The sequence below is a fragment of the Saccopteryx leptura genome, chromosome 1, assembly GCF_036850995.1.
Source record: "Saccopteryx leptura isolate mSacLep1 chromosome 1, mSacLep1_pri_phased_curated, whole genome shotgun sequence".
Taxonomy (NCBI): Eukaryota; Metazoa; Chordata; class Mammalia; order Chiroptera; family Emballonuridae; genus Saccopteryx; species Saccopteryx leptura.
The window spans coordinates 29,023,554-29,043,265 of record NC_089503.1 but is presented as its reverse complement, the minus strand read 5'-3'; the positions used below and the strand labels follow the sequence as shown (position 1 = coordinate 29,043,265).

General features: G+C 46.2%; 1 protein-coding gene across 6 annotated transcripts in view; it reads left to right on the top strand.

Moving 5' to 3' along the window:
- The first annotated feature begins 2,991 nt into the window (after positions 1–2,991).
- Positions 2,992–19,712, top strand: part of HIPK3 (homeodomain interacting protein kinase 3) — a 128,647-nt gene continuing 111,926 nt past the window's right edge. For 3 of the 6 annotated variants that reach the window (XM_066363712.1, XM_066363692.1, XM_066363701.1), the window contains exon 1: positions 9,800–10,377. The gene's annotated coding sequence lies outside the window, so the exon portion shown is untranslated. Of the gene's footprint in view, positions 3,071–9,798; positions 10,378–10,791; positions 11,154–19,712 lie in introns of those variants that run through there. The other 3 variants (XM_066363684.1, XM_066363666.1, XM_066363676.1) reach the window with 3 other exon arrangements.

Below are 19,712 nucleotides of genomic sequence, written 5' to 3'. Positions count from 1 at the left end.
TCATAAAATCTTTGAAGTGCTCAAAGAGGTGAAATGTGAAAAATCTACCTTATGACTACCAACAAATAGCACATCAGTTATATGTACATATTATTTTACAAGGTTATATACACATAACACTGTAGACTAACTTTACTTTATGGGCCATTTGTGTAATTTTCTATTTTTTTTTTTTTTTTTTTGCATTTTTCTGAAGCTGGAAACAGGGAGAGACAGTCAGACAGACTCCCGCATGCGCCCGACCGGGATCCACCCGGCATGCCCACCATGGGGCGATGCTCTGCCCACCAGGGGGCGATGCTCTGCCCATCCTGGGGGTCGCCATGTTGCGACCAGAGCCACTCCAGCGCCTGAGGCAGAGGCCACAGAGCCATCCCCAGCGCCCGGGCCATCTTTGATCCAATGGAGCCTTGGCTGCGGGAGGGGAAGAGAGAGACAGAGAGGAAGGCGCGGTGGAGGGGTGGAGAAGCAAATGGGTGCTTCTCCTGTGTGCCCTGGCCGGGAATCGAACCCGGGTCCTCCGCATGCTAGGCCGACACTCTACCGCTGAGCCAACCGGCCAGGGCCCATTTGTGTAATTTTCAAGGATGAATTTTACTATATGTGAGTTTTGCTTTCTGCTGACTTTAATACCAAATTTTTAGATTAAGATTTGTGAATTTCCAGATTAAGATGAGATTATTATTATTAGTATTATTGTTACTTTTTTTACAGAGACAGAGAGACAGAGTCAGAGAGAGGGACAGATAGGGACAGACAGACTGAAATGGAGAGAGATGAGAAACATCAATCATCAGTTTTTTGTTGTGACACCTTAGTTGTTCATTGATTGCTTTCTCATATGTGCCTTGACCGTGGGCCTTCAGCAGACCGAGTAACTCCTTGCTGGAGCCAGCGACCTTGGGCTCAAGCTGGTGAGCTTTTTGCTCAAGCCAGATGAGCTCATCTGGCTTGAGCAAAAAGTGCTCAAGCTGGCGAACTCGGGGTCTCAAACCTGGGTCTTCCACATCCCAGTCCGACGCTCCATCCACTGTGCCACCTCCTGGTCAGACAAGATGAGATTATTTTGATTGTGGTGGTGCAGTGGATCAAGCGTTGACCTGGAGCACTGAGGTTGCAGGTTTGAAGCCTTGGGTTTGCCTATTCAAGGCACATATGGGAATTGATGTTTCCTGGTCTTTCCTCCTTTTTTCTTTCTCTTCTCTCTAAAAATGAATAAAGTCTTTAAAAAAATTCTTAAAAGATTTTTTTTTGAGAGAGAGAGACCATAAGGGAGAGTGATAAGAAGCATCAATTTGTAATTGCAGCACTTTAACTGTTTATTTTTTTTTAATTTTTATTTTATTTATTCATTTTAGAGAGGAGAGAGAGAGACAGAGAGAGAGAGAGAGAGAGAGAGAGAGGAGAGAGAGACAGGGGGGAGGAGCTGGAAGCATCTACTCCCATATGTGCCCTGACCAGGCAAGCCCAGGGTTTCGAACCGGCAACCTCAGCATTTCCAGGTCGACGCTTTATCCACTGCGCCACCACAGGCCAGGCCTTTAACTGTTTATTGATTGCTTCTCATAGGTGCCTTGACCAACGGGTTCCAGCTGAGCCAGTGACCCCTTGCTGAAGCCAATGAACTTGGGCTCAAGCCAATGTCCTTGAGCTTCAAGCTAGTGACCTTTGGGCTCAAGTCAGAGACCATGGGATCATTTTGATGATCCCATGCTCAAGCTGGCGACCCCATGCTCATGCTGGTGAGCCTATTCTCAAGCCTGCAACCTTGGGGTTTCAAACTTGGGATCTCAGTGTCCTAGGTTCACGCTTTATCCACTGGGCCATGACAGGTCAGGCAAGATGAGATTTTTTTTTTTTTTTTACAGAGACAGAGAGAGAAAGTCAGAGAGAGGGATAGACAGGGGCAGACAGACAGGAACGGAGAGATGAGAAGCATCAATCATTAGTTTTTCGTTGCGCATTGTGACACCTTAGTTGTTCATTGATTGCTCTCTCATATGTGCCTTGACTGCGGGTCTTCAGCAGACCGAGTAATTTCTTGCTCGAGCCAGCAACCTTGGGTCCAAGCTGGTGAGCTTTGCTCAAACCAGATGAGCCTGCGCTCAAGCTGACAACGTCGGAGTCTCGAACCTGGGACCTCGGCATCCCAGTCCGACGCTCTATCCACTGCGCCACTGCCTGGTCAGGTGAGATTATTTTTAACTGTATGAATTTGAAGGGAACAGCTTCTTTTTATTATTTTATTTTTGATTTTGAGAATATATTTATTGAAGCTGGTGTCAGTGAAACGAGAAAGAGTTTAGGATAGAGGAAGTAACAGGAGAGCCTAGGCAGGCTGCTTTGGCTCATTGGAAAGTCAAAGAAAAGGGGGCCCTGGAGACAGATTCAGGGGATTATCCCAAGAGGAGCTGCTGCTGCCCACTGCTCCTCTGGTTGCAAGTCTTGTGGGGACCCTTAGAGTTTAGGAGAAGCATGCCATTTCGGGAAGAAGAAGAAGAAGGAGAAGGAGAAGAGGAGAAAGGGAAATGTGTGGGAGTTCCAGAATGCACCAACAGTTTCTTTTTTTGAAAGGAGAGAAACAGATCTTTGGGCTACAAAGAGTTACTTGAGTGGACCTTTCAGTTATGCAAATGTAGGTAAGAGTGAGACACTCCTGAAAGGTTTTTTTTCCATTCCAGCTGCCCCTCCCTGAGGCCCAGGTACACAAAGCTGATCTCTAGGGAGAAGGTAAATTATTTGCATAAGGAGGTCTGAACCTCCTCTGATGAGGAACCCGAACCCAGCTCTTCTGCTGGAGATTTGTAGTTAGGACTCTCTTTTTGGTTGACTAGGTCCCCCTCTCCTCGCCCCAGGGGCAGATAAGGATACCTAGCGATTGGAGGACAACAACAAACCTCCAACTTCCTTGAGGAAGGGGAGCCTGAGGTCAAGATTCAGACTCTGCGACAAAATTTCAACATTTTTCTTTGGAGAAGCATCATCTTCTACTAAGGCTGTGGAGAGCCATTTTTCTATAGTGACAACTGTATGTTGTACAATAAGAAACAATGGCAGTGATGAACACAAGGTAAGTGCAAAGAGGTCTGGACACAGTAATTTTTGAGAGTGGGGGCGGGGGAAAGAGCTAGGGATGAGGAGAGAGAGAGGAGTCTTGGATTTCACTTCTGGGTGGTCAATAATTGCTACAGTTTGCAGTCTGAATTTGTGGAGGGTTTTGTATGGCTTACATAGAAAATTCATTCTTTCATTTTACAAAAATTTTTTTTCATTTTACAGATATTTATTGAGTTCCTAGGTATGCCAGACTCTGGAGATAGAGCAGCCTACAAAACAGACAAAAAATTCTGCCCTCAGTTAGCTTACCTTCATGGGGCAGAAGATACAGAAAATCTATATATCCTAGTACCTTAGAAGCTGGTAGAAATAGGGAGTTTATGTGATGTATAGGTGGTTATTGCTGAGGAGTCTTCACTGAGAAGGGGGTAGGTGGATACTCAGGCATGCTCCAGGGAGAGAGGGTGACTCAGGTACCTGAGGTCAAGAGCGACTGGAGTCTGAGGAAAGGTGTAGAGCGAGGAGACAAGGAGTGGGTGAGTTCCTTTTAGACCAGTTCTGTCTAGGGTCTCATAAACCATTTTAAGTCCATTGTAAGGCTTTTAGCTTTACTCTGAGACTGAAAGTTACCGATAGGAACATTTTGAAAATACAAAAGTGAAAAATGGATGGTTCCCACACTCAAAGCCTAGGGCTTTTAAATTTTTTTTTCTCTTTTTAAACTTTTTAAGATTTTGTTTATTCATGTTTAGAGAGAGAGAGAGAGAGAGAGAGAGAGAGAGAGAAGGGCAGAGGAACAGGAAGCATCAACTCCCATATGTGCCTTGACCAGGCAAGCCCAGGGTTTCAAACCGGTGACGTCAGTATTCCAGGTTGTTGCTTTAACCACTGCACCACCACAGGTCAGGCATGGCATTTTTTTGTTTTGTTTTGTTTTTTAAGTTTTCTATTTATTGATTTTAGCAAGAGAGTGAGGGAGAGAGAGAGAGAGAGACAGGAACATTGGTCCATTCCTCTATGTGCCCTGATAGGGAATTGAACTTGTAACCTCTGCGCTTTGTTTTGGGACACCGCTCTAACCAATGGAGCTATCTAGCTGGGGAGCCAATACCTTTTTTTTTTTTTTTTTTTTTTTCCTGAAGTTGGAAACAGGGAGGCAGGCAGACAGACTCACGCATGCGCCCGACCGGGATCCACCTGGCATGCCCACCAGGGGGCAATGCTCTGCCCATCTGGGGCATTGCTCTGTTGTGACCAGAGCCATTCTAGCGCCTGAGGCAGAGGCCATGGAGCCATCCTCAGCACCTGGGCCAACTTTGCTCCAATGGAGCCTTGGCTGCCAGAGGGGAAGAGAGAGACAGAGAGGAAGGAGAGGGGGAGTGGTGGAGAAGCAGATGGGTGCTTCTCCTGTGTGCCCTGGCTGGGAATCGAACCCGGGACTCCTGCATACCAGGCCGACGCTCTGCCATTGAGCCAACAGGCCAGGGCCGCCAATAGCTTTTTTGATCGTATCATGCCCCTCCTAAATCCTTCAATAACTTATTTTGCTGGTAGAATAAATTCCTAAATCCCATTCTGGCCGTTTCCTTCTCCCTCTACCCTCATCTGCTTTGATTTATTCTAACTAAAAACTCTGTTTAAGTTTCTCAAAATTTCCACTCTCTGTTTTTAAAATATTAATTTCCAATTGATTTTATAGAGAGAGAGAAGAGAGAGAAGAGAGTGAAGCAATATTGATCTGTTTTCCACTTATTTGTGCATTCATTGGTTGATTCTTGCATGTGCCCTGACCAGGAATCAACCAGAACTTCTGCATATTGGGATGATGTTCTAACCCAGTGGTCCCCAACCTTTTTTGGGCTTTGGACCGGTTTAATGTCAGAAAATATTTTCACGGACCGGCCTTTAGGGTGGGACGGATAAATGTGTCACGTGACTGAGACAAGCGTCAAGAGTGAATCTTAGACGGATGTAACAGAGGAAATGGGGTCATTTTTTAAAAAATAAAACATCGTTCAGACTTAAATATAAATAGAACGGAAATAATGTAAGTCATTTATTCTTTCTCTGCGAACTGGTACCAAATGGCCCATGGACCGGTACTGTGGCCATTTTGAAAAATGAAAAACTTTCCATTTTTTTTCAAAGAATAAGAGAAAGTTTATTTAGAAAGTTACAGAGGCAAAAGGAGGACCCTAAAAATAAGAAGGAACCTTGGGGCTTAGGAGAGAGAAAAGTAAAAGTAACATGGCTGGCGGGGAAAAGGGGGCGAGGGGAAAGGTGCAGGTGTGGTCGTGGGAGGGAGACTGCCAAAATATATGTGTATATATTTTAATATACAAACTTTATATAGTGGCTAAATCAGGCGCTTTGAATATTTTTCTGTATGTTAGTGTTCAGAATGGATTAAAGAGTGGTCACCAACTAGCAGAATAGATTAAAGAGGAAAGAGATTAGAGATAAAGAGATTAAGTTAGGAGAAAATAGGTATAGGGGAGGACTTGAATTAATAGTGTTTATTGGTCCTGGTTGGTTGCTCAGTCATTTAAGAGTGTCATACCAAAATGACAAGATTGTGGGTTCAGTCCCTGGTCAGGACACACACTGGAAGCAAGCAATGAATACAGGACTGAGTGGAACAACAAATGAGTTGTTGTTCCCTGTAAGGCCAGTAGTCACGGCCACCATCACAGCTGCCTGGCCTGTGCAGGTTCGCATTTGATTTGGACAGATGGTAATGAAACAATGGAGCCAGGAACTGGTGGGCCATTACCTTTAATCCTAGTTTGCATCAGCGGGTGAGAAAATATCCACGGGCTCCAAAACCCACTCATTCAGCGCCCACAAACTACTGACTCATCTGAGTATTCCTAGAATCAAAGGCCCCACCAACCTTATTCACCTCTGTTCCCCATCTCCCTCTTCCTCTTCAAACTTTCTGCACAAACTGGTATCTTCTTTAGCACTCCGCCATCTGGGCTGCCTCTCCTCTGCAATGCTAATTTAAGAAAGAGAGAGAACCCTTGTCTCTGTTATTTTATAGTATAGAAATTAAAGCCTTTACACCAGTATACAAATAATAAAGTCAGATACAAAGCCACTTATCTGAGGCATAAATGGGATTCCTCATAAGAGGAATCATGCAACAGTCAAGGGTGTGGGGGAAAGCTTAGTTTTGAGAAGACCTTAGTATTAGAAGGGAGGGAAAGGCTTAGTCTTAAAACTTCTTAGGCTATAATGACTTTGCCATCTTACAGCCTGTCTCCCACACCCAAAGTGAGCAAACATATATATTTTCAAACTTATTTGACCAACATTCCCCCTTCCCTCTCTCTCCCTGTCTCTTTATTTATTTTAAAAATTTTTATTTTTATTTTTTTTTACAGGGACAGAGAGAGAGTCAGATAGAGGGATAGATAGGGACAGACAGACAGGAACGGAGAGAGATGAGAAGCATCAATCATTAGTTTTTCGTTGCAACACCGTAGTTCATTGATTGCTTTCTCATATGTGCCATGACCGCGGGCCTTCAGCAGACTGAGTAACTCCCCGCTCGAGCCAGTGACCTTGGGTCCAAGCTGGTGAGCTTTTTTGCTCAAGCCAGATGAGCCCATGCTCAAGCTGGCTATCCTGGGGTCTTGAACCTGGGTCCTTCCGCATCCCAGTCCGACGCTCTATCCACTGCGCCACCACCTGGTCAGGCACTCTCCCTGTCTTTTTAAATCAATCCTGGCTGGATGGCTCAATTGGAACATGTAAAGCCAGTGGCTGTGGCCACCATCACAGCAGCCTGGCCCATGCAGGTTCTCATTGGATTCGAACAGTCAGTAAAGAAACAAGGGAGCCAAAAACTGATGGACCATCATCTTTAATCCTAGCTTGCACCTGGCGGGCAAGTAAAAACACACACTGGGCTCCAAAACCCACTCATTCAGTGCTCACAAAGCTACTGATTTATCCGAGTTTCCTAGAATCAAAGGTTTCTAGCTCACCAGACTTATTCACCTCTGTTCCCCATCTCCTTCCTTCTCCCTGCACAAACTCTGCACTAACTTCTCCTTTAGCACTCCACCATCTTGGCTGCTTCTCCTGGCCTCCTCCACGTGTCCTCTCTCTGCTCGCTCCTCTATCACAGGAACCAGAGAGCAAGCTCCGGTTCTCCCATTTTATAGTGTAGAAATCAAAACCTTTAATCCAATATACAAAATAGAGAAGTCTCTAATACAAAGTCACGTATCTGGGGCATGATGGGATCGCACCACCCCACATCAAGAAGGGTGGGAAAGGCTTAGTCCTAAAACCAAGCCCCAGGCTACAAGGGTCCTTCCTGCCCAAAGCCCGCCCCCAACACACATTAATATGACCTGGGCGACGGGCTTCCATGTGGGCAGCGCCATCTTTAACAAAGTGAGCATGATATATTTTATCTGCTCAACAGAACATCATCTGGAGCCCAGAAGTTGCCAGGTTGATTCCCTGGTCAGGGTACATATGAGAGCAGCTCAATGTTCCAGTCTTTCTCTCACTGCCTCTCTCTCTCTTTAAAATAAAGCGTGTATTTACTTATTTAGCAACATTTTCTTTTTCTTTTTTTTTTCATTTTTCCAAAGCTGGAAACAGGGAGGCAGTCAGACAGACTCCCGCATGCGCCCAACCAGGATCCACCCGGCATGCCCACCAGGGGGCGATGTTCTGCCCCTCTGGGGCGTCGCTCTGTTGCATCCAGAGCCATTCTAGCGCCTGAGGCAGAGGCCACAGAGCCCTCCCCATCGCCCGGGCCATCTTTGCTCCAATGGAGCCTGGGCTGCGGGAGGGGAACAGAGAGACAGAGAGGAAGGAGAGGGGGAGGTGTGGAGAAGCAGATGGGCGCTTCTTTTGTGTGCCCTGGCCGGGAATCGAACCCGGGACTTCCGCATGCCAGGCCGACACTCTACCGCTGAGCCAACCAGCCAGGGCCTATTTAGCAACATTTTCTAAAAACAATTATAAATCATCACTGTATTAGGCACCGGCAATGCAATGGTTAAAAAAATGATGACAGTATCCCTTCCTGGAATTTATAGGACTCTTGTCTCAAGTACCAATGTCAGGGATGGAAAGGGAAAAACAACTTTCACCATTTTCAGCTTCTTCATAAACGTAGCAATGCCACACAATGGAGAATAGAAGCCTATTGTTAGAGGTGATTAGAGAAATGTTTTGCAAAATTCTGAAAATTTGAAGTTCTGGTGGAATATTTTTCTGTGTAACTTTATTTTCTGTTAATGTAACTTTCTCCTTTGAGGGACGTCTTTATCCTTTTTTGGTTCTTTTAACTATTACTTAAAAAAAAAACATCAAAAGTAAGTACTAAGTAAAAAAGGAATGGCTAATATGCTGCTATCTGTCTGTGAGACATAGTTTTTCTATTTTGGAAGACTTTTCAACTGATTATCCTCCCTAACTTGAAGAAAACAACTGTCATTTGAAAATCTTCTTTCCAACTGCCCTCAGGGCATACTTTTCTTTTAAAGGCATTCTCCAAAATAGTTTTCTCCCAGTTTGAAAAGCAGCAGAGAGTAAATGCGTAGTCGTAAATATACAGCAATTTTCCATTCCCTGTGCCCTGCCTCCCTTTACTGCAATAGAAAAAGTCCAGGATAGGGGGTGGGATGGGGTGGGGGAGAGAAAATGTCTGGGGATAAATAGTTACGTGCTAGAATCAATCCTCCTAGTGAAGATTATGAAGGGAACAAAGGGCATTTCCATTGCTCAGAGAAAGGTGTTCGGTTCTCCAAAAGTTAAATATTAATTCAGAACAAAAGGAAACAGTATTGGAAAAAAAACCCAAAAAACAAAACAAAAATACCTTGAGATGATAGATACTTAGAAAGTCAGTTGTTTCCTAATGAAAAGAGGGAATGCAGACCAAGGCTTTGCTGTATAACCCTTGGGCAGGCCATGTATACTTTGAACGCCTGTGCTAGTCTGAGTTTGGACCAAAAATCTCTTAAGGTTCTTTCATCTCCAAAATTCTATAGTTCTATGATTTCAGTGAAATGTACCATTCTGTTGATTTCCCAGTCTCCAGGAGGGAGGTAGCTAATCTCTGGGAGTGGAATAGACAACTTGATGGAGAATTATCAACGCAGAGGCGGGTGAACTTTACATTAACAGGCGTTTGGATCCTAGAGATGCTCTCGGAAAATTTCCAAGGGGGCCTTTTCCCGTTCTTTAACCTGACTTTACAATTCTCTGGAGTCCTTGGTATGGAAGAGCGGGAAGGACCTAGATCAGATTGAGATTGTTCACTCTACTAAACATTTCTCTTTCCTTATTCTTGGACCTTAAAAAAGAACACGACGCCAAAAAACGAATACTGAAGGAGTGGAAGCTGGAAACTATGATTACAGGATCTCGAAAGGCCTGTTAAAATCCTGCATCCGCATTTTCATCCTTTCTTCGGGGGTTAGGATCTTTTTTAAAATACATATTTTTGGCGGAGTGGGCCTCGGGAAAGTGAGGCTGAGAACAGCAGAGGGGGCGCTGACGAATCCTTCTTTTGCCGGAGGGCTGGTGTGAGGGAGCTCCCGGCCGGATCCACGCCGGCCGCCTGGCGGGCTTGGGGCTGCAAGGGCGCGGCTGCGGGCGGGCAGGCGGGCAGGCGGGCCGCCCCGGGGAGGGGCTTCGCGGAGGCGCCGCGGCCGGAGCGGAGCGGGGCCGCCCGGGCTCGGCGCGCAGCGCGGCCGGGCGGGCGGTGGCGCTGCGGAGGCGGCGGCCGAGGCCGGCGGGCGCGGAGGAGGGGCCCGAGAGTGGGGCGGCTGGCGGCAGCTGCCTCGGTGACGACTGCCGGCAGAGCGGCGACCTGAGGAGACCGAGCGGCGGCCCCGCCGTCTTCGCCTCTCCCGGCTGTCTTCCTTCCCCTCCTCTCTCGGCAGGGGCGTCAGGAATGGGCCCCCACCGCCGCGGGCCCCGCGCCCCGCGCCTCCCCTAGGCCCCAGCAGTCGGAGGCCGGCCGGCCGGGCTCGCCCCATCCCTCGCCCCAGCCAAGCGCAGCCAAGCCGTCCCCACCCCAAATCCTCGGGAGGAAGATGAGGGAGACGGGCCCGGCGCTCAGCAGCCAGAGCAGCAGCAGCAGCGGTCGGGGGAGGGTGTTTCGCCGTTTCCTCTCAGCCGCCAGGACAAGATGGCAGCGGCCGCCGAGAGGGGCTGAGCCCGGGCTGGGTGGTGCCGCCTGCTGAAGCGCCTGGCTCCCTGTCCCCGGCACGGCCCCGCACCCCACCCCGGACATGCTCAGGGCTGCGGCCGCCCGAAGAGGGGAGAGCGCAGGCCTCTAGGAAGGTAAGAGCAGGGCGAGGGGTGCGGAGACGGGCTCATCGGCGGGGCCGGCGGGCCCCTCCTCGCGATCCCCGCGGGGCCCGACACCGCCGGGGCGGCGCGACCCGTTGCGCGTTCTGCACCCCCTTCGGCATCCCCTGCGCTCTTGCGCTGCGCGTGGCCGCCCCGGCCCCCGCCTGCTGGCGCGTCCAGCCGTCTCGCTCGACGCTGGGACCACCCCAGGCCCGAGGCCGCCGAGCGCGGGGGTCGCGCGTGGTTCCTGCGCGCGGTGGCGCAGCCTCCGGGAAGCCGCACTTGGGCCGAGCTTCCCCTTGCCAAGGTTGCGCAACGGCTCTTCCCGGCAGCCGAAGTTTAGTTTGGTCTCTCAGGGTGCCTCTGTCCCCGCAGCCCTAGGCCGTCACTACGGATACCTCTTGCCTTTCATGAAGGGGAGCAAACACAAACACGCGCACGCAAGCTACACGAGCGCCCCAGCCGACGGCTGGGTCCCTGGCTTTGTGGCCCAGTCACCAGCGTCGCCGAGCGGCGGCTTTGGAGGGTGTCAACTCTGGGGCTGTGAGTGCGTTTGATTGTTGGGGAGGAGAAATGTGATCCGCGGCTCCGCGTCCCCCGCCGCGGCCCGAGGAAGGCGTGGCGGCCGCGCGGCGGGGCTGTTGCCGGCTTCTCTTGTTACGGCGGCGGCCGCCGGCTCGCCTTCGCGGCGCTGGGAGAACTCGCGGAAGGACTTGGGATGAGAATGTCTGTTCTCCCGTCGAAAGGGAGAAGGCTGTTTTAAAATGGTATGTGGCTCTCAGTGAAGACTGTTTCCCAGTCTTATTTCTGCTTGAGTAATTGCTCTCAAGGGTGTGTGTGTAAATTACCTTGGACCTGTTACAAAGGAGCCATAACATGTTCAGTCCTTGAACCATGTTTTCACAACGTCTTGCTGGTCTGGTTAGAATTTATTTTTCCACCTGTCAGTTCGCTGCTTCTAATTATAAGAGCTTCTGTTAGCAACAGTGGAGTTTTTCAGGTTATCGTCCAGTGTACGGGGAAATTTTATGGTTAATTCTGTTGTCAACTTTGATGTCTGCCTGGTAAAGGGCCCGAAAAGTAAGCTGAGAAACCAGTCTGTGCTTGTGCTTATTATATATGTGTACCTTCTAATAGTTTGGAGGTAGGCTGAATTCTTTTCTTAAAAAATTTTAGGTATTTGCTTGTTATCTGTAGCTCCTGAAGTGGAAGTACTAGTCAGACCATTTCAGTTAATTTCAGTTTTAATTGCTGAGTGCTTTAAAATTTTAAGAGATTCCCTTTCTGATAAAATTTTTGATGAAAACTTTTGAGCGGGATCGGTGGATTGGTTTGTTCCCAAGTAAAATTTTTAATCCTACATTCTTGTTTAATTTTTCAGAAGCTAGACAAGCTTCACCATATGTTTGATAAGTCTAGATTTTGCTTATGTTTGCATGAGCAGTTCTAATTTTATACAGTGAACCCTGATAAGATTTTGATAGGTCATGATTAAACAGTATTTGAGTAAACACAATATGACTGACATTTAAAAAATAATTTTTATAGTTTGTTACCGTATACCTTCATGCCACTTAACAGTAATTGAAATGTCACCTACAAATAAAGTTCTTTAGTTTTAAATCAACAAGGGCGTTTCTTGGTATATTTATGGGTACATTCATAAAGTGTAGGGAGCTCTTATTTATGGAATACAATGTTTAACCTTTTGAGGATTATTTTTCTTTTATTGTTGAAACTTGTTTGTTTTTAACTGTTAAAGTAGAGGTGTTGAAATAGTTGAGATTTTGGACATTTTTTTTTGTCATGGGAAAATTGAATAATTTTGTTAATTTTTTTCTACTCTAGGGAACATATTTTATTAAAAAAAAATCTTAGATTAAAACCATGTTTTACAAAGATAAGACTAGCTTGAAATCTAGAACAGAACCAACCACAAAATGTTTCAAATTTATATTTGGACATTGCTGACTATAGTAGCTAAACATACATATTAGGCAAGCAGATCATAACATGGTGAGCCAGTCTTAGTTTATTGTCATAATACCTTTTCCATTGAACTAGTCATTATCTTGCTTGTAAACCAGTCATTGGCTTCTGGGCATGGAGTTTTAAAGTCACATAAAAGTAGATGGTTTTTATGAGATAATTCTTCTTGTAAACATGCTTGAAAAGAAGCTTCAAATCATACTATTTTAATTTTTTGGATGTTCTGTCATGGGATACCATAATATAAGGTGCACATTACAGAGTAGGTTGCTGTAGCTAGCTAGTACAGTAGGGCATATAAGTATTTGTTTAATGCATGGTATTGAAAGCTCCCTTGCAACTTAAAATAGCAACAGTTTGTCAAATGAAGTTTTTTATTGATCTTTTGTATTTGATATTTGATACATGTACACTGGTGGCATATGTATGGAAGGGAGTAAGGAGCAAATGTAAATTTCAGAATGCTGAAATACTGTTTCCCAAATCTGTTTCCCATCTATTGACTAGAATTACTAGTTTGCATGTAAATTTCCATTTGAATGGCTTATTCAGGTAACTTTTGAAGTTAACTTTATTTTTTTAGGTATAGGGAGTTAACTGTTTTATTTTTTTTTTTGTATTTTTCCAAAGTTAAAAGCTGAGAGTTAGTCAGACATACTCCCGCATGCCCCAGACTGGGATTGCCCCCGCCCCGCCCCCACCCACCAGGGAGCAAGGCTTGGTCCCTCTGGGTGTTGCTCCCTTGCTGCAGGAGCCATTCTAGTGCCTGAGGCAGAGGCCATAGAGCCTTCCTCAGCGCTCAGGGTAACTTTGCTCCAATGTAGCCTTGGCTGTGGGAGGGGAAGAGAGAGAGTTAGAGAGGAAGGAGAGGGGGAGGGGTGGAAAAGCAGATGGGTGCTTTTCCTGTGTGCCCAGACGGGGAATCGAACACGAGGCTTCCACATGCCGGGCTGACACTCTACCGCTGAGCCAACTGGCCAGGGTGAGTTAACTTTCTTTTTATTTATTGATTTGAGAGAGAGAGAGAGAAAGAGAGAGAAAGAAATTGATTTTGTTGTTCCACTCATTCATGCATTCATCATGTATTTATTGGTTGATTCTTGTATGTACCTTGACAAGGGAATGCAACCCACAACCTTAGCGTATCAGGACCATGCTCCAACTAAGTGAGCTACCCGGCTGGGGCTTGACTTTCTTTCTTTCCTTTTCTTTTTAAATTTTCTTATATTTAATGATTTTTATAGAGAGAAGAAAGGGGAGGTAGAAAGACAGAAAGAGAAAGAAACAACGATTTGTTATTCTACCTACTCACGCACTCATTGGTTGATTCTTGTATGTGCCCTAATCAGGAATGGAACCTGCAACCTTGGCATATCTGGACGTTGCTCTAACCAACTGAGCTATTCAGCTAGGGCATTAACTTTTTTTTATTTTTATTTTTTGTATTTTTCTGAAGTTGGAAACGGGGAGGCAGTCAGACAGACTCCCACATGCGCCTGACCAGGATCCACCCGGCATGCCCACCAGGGGGCGATACTCTGCCCATCTGGGGTGTCGCTCTGTTGCAACCAGAGTCATTCTAGCACCTGAGGCAGAGGCCACAGAGCCATCATCAGCACCTGGGCCCACTTTGCTCCAATGGAGCCTTGGCTGCAGGAGGGGAAGAGAGAGACAGAGAGGAAGGAGAGGGGGAGGGGTGGAGAAGCAGATGGGCGCTTCTCCTGTGTGCCCTGGCTGGGAATCGAACCCGGGACTCCTGCACACCAGGCCAATGCTCTACCACTGAGCCAACCGGCCAGGGCTTTTTTAATTTTATTTTTTGTATTTTTCTGAAGTTGGAAACGGGGAGGCTGTCAGACAGACTCCCACATGCGCCCGACCGGGATCCACCCGGCATGCCCACCAGGGGGCGATGCTCTGCCCATCTGGGGTGTCGCTCTGTCGCAGTCAGAGCCATTCTAGATCCTGAGACAGAGGCCACAGAGCCATCCTCAGTGCCCGGGCTAACTTTGCTCCAGTGGAGCCTTGGCTGTGGGAGGGGAAGAGAGAGACAGAGAGGAAGGAGAGGGGGAGGGGTGGAGAAGCAGATGGGCGCCTCTCCTGTGTGCCCTGGCTGGGAATCAAACCCGGGACTCCCGCACACCAGGCCGACACTCCGCCCCTGAGCCAACTGGCCTGGGCGGCATTAACTTTCTTAATAAGCTCTTCTCAATCCAGCAGTTCACTGATAGTAATGATATGGTAGTTTAGTAGTTTATAATTGCATTATTGGTGGTTAATTTCAAGGCATAAAACGTGTTTCCATTGCATCTTTACATTTGAGTTTAGAGATGGCAATATTTAGATTTAAGGGTGTTTTAAGGAACTTTGAAATTCTCCATATTTAAAATATATTGCTCACAAACATTGGGAGATATTTCAAAATGAATATGTAGTGATAAAATATCTCCTAATTTTTTTTTCTTTTTTTTTTTTTCTTTTTACAGAGACAGAGATAGGGATAGATAGGGACAGACAGGAACGGAGAGAGATGAGAAGCATCAATCATTAGTTTTTCTTTACGACACTTTAGTTGTTCATTGATTGCTTTCTCATGTGCCTTGACTGTGGGACTATAGCAGACCTAGTAACCTCTTGCTCGCGCCAGCGACCTTGGGTCCAAGCTGGTGAGCCTTGCTCAAACCAGATGAGCCCTTGCTCAAGCTGGTAACCTCGGGGTCTCGAACCGGGGTCCTCGGCATTTCAATCCGACGCTCTATCCACTGCGCCACCACCTGGTCAGGCTATCCCCTAATTTTTGTGAGCAGTATACTTTGGAGTTTCTTCACTCTTCACTATAAGAAGACACAAAATAATTTGCTTTATAAGTGTATTGTTGCTCTCAAAAGAAATGTTTATGTAAAATTTCTGGGTTTGAAGCTGTCCTTATTTCTAGTGTCTGAAGTTGAGACTTCTAATGTGGTATGTTAAACTTGGAAATTACTTCTAGGTAAGCTACTAGAAGTTTGTTAAAATGGAGGACTCTATTAGTATATTGTATTGCTTTTTTTAAAGTTGCCTCTCTTGGATTGACCTGTGGTGGCGCAGTGGACGTGGAACGCTGAGGTCGCTGGTTCAAAACCCTGGGCTTACCTCGTTAGGACACATATGGGAGTTGATGCTTCCTGCTCTCTTCTCCCTTCTTTCTCTCTCTTTTCTCTCTCTCTAAAAATCAATAAGATCTATAAAAGAATTATAAAAAAAAAGTTGCCTCTCTTGCCCACACACCTTTGTAACCCTTTCTGTATGATACAGATATAAGAAACTATTATTATTAGATTTTGTTTACTGATTTTTAGAGGGAGGAGAGAGAGGGACAGAGAGAGAGAGGAGAAGTGGAAGCATGAATTTATAGTAGTTGCTTCCTGTATGTGACTATCCACTGCGCCACCCCAGGTCAGGCTTATTATTACTATTTTTAAAATTTTTATTTATTGATTTTAGAGAAAGGAGAGAGGGGGAGAGAAAGAGTAGGAGGAGGAGCAGGAAGCATCAACTCGTTCTAGTTACTTCTCTTATGTGCCTTGACCAGGCAAGACCAGGGCTTCGAACTGGTGACCTCAGCATTCCAGATTGACACTTTATCCACTGTGCCACCAAGGCCAGGCAAATGTAAGAAATTATTTTTAAATGTTCTTACTGGTTTTGGCTGCTTAAAGAAGTGTATCTTGTCTAGTACTCTTTAAACACCTAGAGTTGAATAGGGATATATATTTGGAGGGTTTTTTTATATTGATTTTAGAGTGAGATTAAGGGAGAGAGAGAAACATTGATTCATTTTTCTACTCATTCATGCATTGCTTTGTTGACTCTTGTATGCATCCCTACCCGGGGATCAAACCCACAAAGTTGAGAGGATACTCCAACTAACTGAGCCACCAGGGCAGGGCTGGAGTTTCGAGTCAGTGGAGGTTTTTAGGATAGCCAGAGCGCTTAATGTGACTGATTTAGGGAAATACAGTCTACTTCTTTTGGTTGGCTTGGTATAATTAAGAGTGGGTTGGGGAAAAATACCTTAATATTAGTGTGCTGATTCTGTAGCTTTGTCACAGCTGTTGTTTTGGATCTTATCTTAATCATGGTTAGGATCAAGCTAGAATAGAGATGAAGGATGCACATTATATACTTTACCCAAGTGTTTGTCAGATTAGACCTTGACTTGTTTAGCAGTTCAGGCTGTTCTCCTCAGTTCATACTTGGACCATATGTCACTACACAAAGGCAGTATATTGAAAATATTGTATTTTTAGGGTGCCATTTGTGGTTTGGGAGAGTTAAGTCATTTAACTGATTTACTTTGCCTTTTATATTTAGTAGTTAATCAAAATCAGTACTTTTGAAAGCTTTTTCCAACAGAAAGGCTTTGACATGAAAGAAACCAAGGGCAGTATTTTTTACCTTAAGTGTGTTTTGATATTTTGACTCAATCTCTCTAGTTTTTTAAAAGTGAGAGTTTTTTCTTCCGGTAGGCGAGTGCGTGAGAAGGAAGGTAGTGGGGCAGATAAGGTAGAGGAAGATGGGCCACAGTGGGGGGAAGAGATTGATTTCATTAGATTTGTTAAATTTAAAAATCTGTTTTGAATTAAACGTTAAAGTTCCTAGAGACTAAAATTCACTTAGCCCTGGCCGGTTGGCTCAGCGGTAGAACGTCGGCCTAGCGTGCGGAGGACCCGGGTTCGATTCCCGGCCAGGGCACACAGGAGAAGTGCCCATTTGCTTCTCCACCCCTCTGCCGCGCTTTCCTCTCTGTCTCTCTCTTCCCCTCCCGCAGCCGAGACTCCATTGGAGCAAAGTTAGCCCGGGCGCTGGGGATGGCTCTGTGGCTTCTGCCTCAGGCGCTAGTGTGGCTCTGGTCGCAACATGGCGACCCCCAGGATGGGCAGAGCATCGCCCCCTGGTGGGCAGAGCTTTGCCCCATGGTGGGCGTGCCGGGTGGATCCCGGTCGGGCGCATGTGGGAGTCTGTCTGACTGTCTCTCCCTGTTTCCAGCTTCAGAAAAGATGAAAAAAAATAAAAAAATAAAAAAAAATAAAATTCACTTAGTTACAGTCAACTAAATATTATGGTAGCAGTACTGTCCAGTTCTGGGGCAAGCCCGCACCTTTCCCCTCCACCTCCCTTCCCACTACCGCCCCCAGGGCGGTTTTTCGTGTCCGTCTTCTAAGCTTCCAGGGACCATGTGAGACTTGCAACCAGGGGAGCAGTGGGCAGCAGCAGCTCCTTCAGGGCTAACTTCCTGAACCTGTCTCCAAGGCCCCCTTTTCTCTTCTCGCACAGCCAACAAAGTCTTCTTTTACTCCTGAAAAGGAAAATTGTGGTAGCTTGGGGGAAAGATTAAGAATATGCTGTGACACCTGCTCAGTGATTGATCAGTCTTACGAAATAGTATCTGTTTTTTATTTTTTTATTATTTTTTAAAAATATTTATTCATTTTAGAGAGGAGAGGGAGAGACTGAGAGGAGAGACAGAGAGAGAGAGAAGTGGGGGAGGAGCTGGAAGCATCAACTCCCATATGTGCCTTGACCAGGCAAGCCCAGGGTTTCGAACCGGCGACCTCAACATTTCCAGGTCGACGCTTTATCCACTGCGCCACCACAGGTCAGGCCTCAGCCAGCTTTTTAAAATACTCCCTATGAATTTAGGGCATATACACTTTCTGTCCAATTAAAATAAATCTTGTATTATAGGCCTGACTTGAAAGAAGAGGTGTGAAGAGCATAGAACATATTATTGCTATTAAAATGAATTTGATTTATACCTTTTTTGGTCTTGGGAAATCCTAGATAATAAAATTGACATGCACATAATATATGAATCTAGGTTTTTCAAACCAAACTTATACCCTGACTTCTCTGATATCAGTCACAGTCCATTTTTTACCTTCTTAGATAAACATTTATTGTTTATTTGTTTGTATTTTTCTGAAGTGAGAAGCAGGGGGAGGCAGAAGACTCCCGCATGCACCCCACTGGGGTCCACCCGGCATGCCCACCAGGGGGCGATACTCTGCCCATCTGAGGTGTTGTTTGGTTGCAGCTGGAGCCATTCTAGCGCCTGAGGCAGAGTCCATGGATCCATCCTCAGCGCCCAGGCCAACTTTTGCTCCAATGGAGCCTTGGCTGCAGGAGGGGAAGATAAAGATAGGGAGAAAGGAGAGGGGGAGGGGTGGAAAAGCAGATGGGAGCTTCTCCTGTGTGCCCTGGCCAGGAATTGAACCTGGGACTTCCACACACTTGGCCGATGCTCTACCACTGAGCCAACTAGCCAGGGCTCACTTTTTCTTTTAAAGATTAGATTTCCAGATAACACTTTATATGTTGTATTTTATTTGCTGCTTTGTCATTTTTTTCTTTTTAAACAAAAAGATTACGCCTGACCAGACGGTGGTGCAGTGGATAGAGTGTCGAACTGGGATGTGGAGTATCGAGGTTTGAGACCCTGAGGTTGCCCACTTGAGCACGGGCTCATCTGGTTTGAGCAAAGCTCACCAGCTTGGACCCAAGGTCGCTGGCTTGAGCAAGGGGTTACTCAGTCTGCTGAGGGCCCACGGTCAAGGCACATATGAGAAAGCAATCAATGAACAACTAAGATGTCGCAACAAAAAAACCCCTGATGATTGATGCTTCTCATCTCTCTCCATTCTGTCTGTCTGTCCCTATCTATCCCTCTTTCTGACTCTCTCTCTCTGCCTCTATTAAAAAAAAAAATTAAACCTAAAAGAAGTGAATTAGAGAATAATAATAAATGAAAATGTAGTACTTGGGTCAGTTGAGCTTACTTTTTACTTTAAGTAAGGACCTAAATTGTGAAAGGCGGATCCTAACTCTTGGTCACATTGAAAATAAAGGATTAAGGCCTGTCCAGTTAGCGAGGGTTAGAGTGTTGTCCCGATACACCAAGATTGTTGGTTTCACCTCTGGTCAGGGCACATAGGGAAAGTGACCAGTGAATGCACAGCTAAGTAAAACAACAAATGGATGCTTCTCTCTCTGTCTTTTTCCCCCTTCGTCTTTTCCTTCTTTCTTCCCTTCCTCCTTTCCTCCCTTCTTTCCCTCTCCGTCTCTCTAAAATCAATCAATCAAGCCTGACCAGGCGGTGGCGCAGTGGATAGAGTGTCGGACTGGGATGCGGAAGGACCCAGGTTCGAGACCCCAAGGTCGCCAGCTTGAGCGCAGGCTCATCTGGCTTGAGCAAAAAGCTTACCAGCTTGGACCCAAGGTCGCTGGCTCCAGCAAGGAGTTACTCGGTCTGCTGAAGGCCTGCGGTCAAGGCACATGTGAGAAAGCAATCAATGAAC